We start from the raw sequence: 3,552 nt of genomic DNA, 5'->3' as shown, positions 1-3,552 counted from the left end.
GAGCCAGATGCTGGTTTGAGTTAGCTTCAAGCAGGATGCAGAGATTAAAAATAAGGCCCCTGTTTCAAGACACTCATAGAATCACAAGAGAACTAGGTAAATAAAAAGATAATGACAAGAGGGTGGCACAAGAACACCTTATGGTGGAAATTCTCCATATCTTGACTGTGGTGGTGGTCACAGGACTCTACACATATGACAAGATTGTACAGGATGAAATACACACACACACTCATGCATATAAAACCAGCGGAATCTGTATGGGGTGGGTAGGTTGTGACAATGTCGGTTTCCTGGTTGTGCTAGTGTATTCTTGTTATGCGGGATATCAACACTGGGAGAGGCTGGGTGAACACAGATCTGTCTGCATATTCCTCGTAACTGCATGTGTATCTGCAATGACCTCAAAATTAAAAGAAATTAAAACACATATATGTGTGTATGTAAAATATATGTAATATACATGTACGTAAAACTTACAATGTATAGTCACAAGTGCTGTGCTGGGGGTCCTGTGAGCAGGGTGCAGATACATCGCCCCACTTGGAATAGGGAGAAGTGGTCAAAGGTGTCTTAAGGAAGGGGGGGTCTCAGTGGTCAATATGAGTCAGCCGGGCTGAAAAGGAGGATGCACTGGACCAGGAGTCCCCCGGCCTGTGAGCACCACAGCAGGGTGACGGCGCAGTGTAGACAGCATCACTCCCACCTCCCCAGCAAGCCGGTTTCCCCCTTCACGCCACTGCTACTATCTCTTTGCGTTTGAGCCACTTCTTTTAGACCTAAAAGAAGATCTGTTTTTATCTGTAACCATCTCCCTCCCCCGAACACGTCATTTGTTTGTTTAAGAAACTAAAACATTTGACTTAGAGAATTCCCCAAATTCTCAATTTGAATTATTGCTTTGTCCTGGGGTCTGATAATTATTGTCAGCATTTCCTGTAAACTGGTAGCTTTATTATCATCTTTATTATTATTACATTACTACCAAATCTTCCCGATGTTATTGGAAAGGTAAAAATGCAGGCACTAAAGTGCTAGCTTCTAGAAATCTAATTTCTCTTTCAAATAACTTTCAGCCCAACCTTTCCTCAACTTCATGTTGGTGCTCAAGTTTGAGAAAATACACAGACTTGTGCAGTAGCCAAGAAGGTCCAGCACTGCAGCTACGTTCAGCTCAGAGTGTTTTTGGAAACAGACCTTTCTGACGGTAACTTCCAATAAAGTTGATGGGCGTTACATTAATGACTAGACTCTTAGTCACCTCAAGGGAACTGAAATCGGATGACACCAAGATGGGGAAGGGAGGGGAGATATTAGCAATTCTGATTACAAATGTGAACGTAACTTCAGGGGCGTTTTAATAATTGCTTTTATGCTTTGATTAAATGCCTCACATGATACTGGGCTACAAGGTGGAAGGCAAGTGTGAAGGCAGGAAATCCAAGGATATTTACTTGTCTTAATACCTGTGCCCTGAGACGGCAGAAGAGGACATATGCTTTGTCATTGCATGAAACACAAACCCTTCACTTCTCAGCTTGCCCTGCATACTTTAACACTCACAAACAACCTGCAAACAGACCAGTGCATATTTGCGTGTAGCAAACACCAATTTAGGGAGAGTCACAGGAATTCCCAAAACGTCCAGGGCATTTTCTACAAAGGAGGGAAAAAGAGAGCAAGTTCAAAAGTGCTGTATCGTTTGCACTTGCCACCTAACTCCTTTTCCACCTGTCTGTAAAAGAGTTTCTCAGATCTTTTCCACCTGGAGGGTCCAACCAGATAGTCTTAGGGACACGGGCTCAGCCTAACATCTTTAGATACCCACCATCATTGGGAACCAGGTCTAGAAATTCCAGCTTACTTGACCTTTCCTCAGATTTCCTCCTGTAATCACTTGCTGTTCTTGTAAGACTGAAACAAACATAGGAATGTTATGGTGAGGATGTTGCTGTCGTAGAAACAAGGTTCTTGGATCAAAGGATTCACACTGTGCACATAAAACAAGTCATTTGGTCAGCTGGCCAACACTCGCTGAACACCTTCCCGAGCCACGGTTGCAACAGATGTTTTTGGCATGGATACAAAGGTGGATGGACCACTTAGCAACACCTGCCGTGGTATGATATTACATGATACTATATTATATTATATGCTCCTTGTTTATTTGTTTCTTGACTATCTCCTTCTTGCAGTAGATAATAAGTGCAAACTTTTCAGCCATGCTTAGATTCACACCTTGTACCCCACCAGCCATGCGATCTAAGTTGGCACCTAAGGAGAAACTAGGGGGTACCCAAGCGCCAGACCTGGGTGAGTATCACGTCCATATTGACCATTAGTAATGCGATAATTTGATGCTGGCCTGCCGGTATCACCACGGGTGACAGCTCCTCCGTCACACTCAGAGAGGCTCGGGGAAGTCTCCAGGCCCCTGATCCCACACAGTTTCTGAGTCCAAGTCTGATCTCATCCCTTTTCCACAGGGACTGGCTCGTGAGCACGTGAGCAGTCAGATGAACTAGACCTATGCCTGCCCCAAACCAAGACTTCCACGTGCCCTGCTGGGGACTCGGGCTGACTCCCACGGACCTAGTCTCGGGGGACAGAGGGCTGGAACGGCTACAACCATCACACTCCCATGAGGAGCCCTGGTTCACACAAACGGAGGGAAGCCAGCTCGCAATGACACCATGTGACCCCTCTCCCCAGCCAGGCCTGACTACCAGCTCTGTTCCTAGACCTTTAGGTCATGTGAGCCAGGAAATTCCCTTCTTGCTTAAGCCAATTTAGGTCATAGTTTTTTCACCTGCAACCCAAAGAGGGCTAACTGCCATTCCACTACACACATGAAGACACTGAAATCCAAAAAGCACATGAAGGACCCCCCGCCCCAAGATCACACAACCGGTAAGTGGTAAGGTGCTGTACCTGATAAATACACTGCAAGACTCCCAAAGAGAGGTCGAGCTACAACCGTGGGGGCCTCTGTGTGCAAGGCAGGAGCCCAGGAGGGCTTCTGGAGCCAGGGCCATCGTGTTAGCACCTGGCCTGTATTAGTCGCGAGACACTGTGCTCAGAGCTTCAGGCGCGACATTGCGTATGTGCTGTGCCTTGGAGAATGGGCAGGATTTGCGCATGTGGAAATGGGGGCGGGCCTTGCCTTCTTAGCTGAGGATTACAAAATAGTGCCCGTATGCCTTGAAGCCCGGGGAAAGCAGCCTTGAGTCAAAGCTGCACCAGGGCTCCCTCCAGCAGCAGCAGGCAGTGCCGGAAGAGGACACCCTGCTCACACTCAAGCACTTCATCCCACCCCTCCCTTCATCCAAACATCCATCCCAGCAAGACTCACTGCGGCCCACCACGGTTCCAGGGCCCACGCATCTCAACCACGTTTTCCACCCATTTCCCATCTCAGAAAGATACAAGCTAATGAGTGAGCAAGAAACACATCCTGGTAATTGGAGGATGGGCCAATCCAACCAGCGAGAGGTGAATGTCAGAACTGCTGTGTTGCAACAGAGCAGCCAGACACCCTGCCCCTTTCAAAGG

The sequence above is a fragment of the Propithecus coquereli genome, unplaced genomic scaffold, assembly GCF_000956105.1.
Source record: "Propithecus coquereli isolate 6110/MARCELLA unplaced genomic scaffold, Pcoq_1.0 Scaffold280, whole genome shotgun sequence".
Lineage (NCBI taxonomy): Eukaryota > Metazoa > Chordata > Mammalia > Primates > Indriidae > Propithecus > Propithecus coquereli.
The sequence above is the reverse complement of the archived record's forward strand: the minus strand, read 5'-3'. Positions refer to the sequence as shown.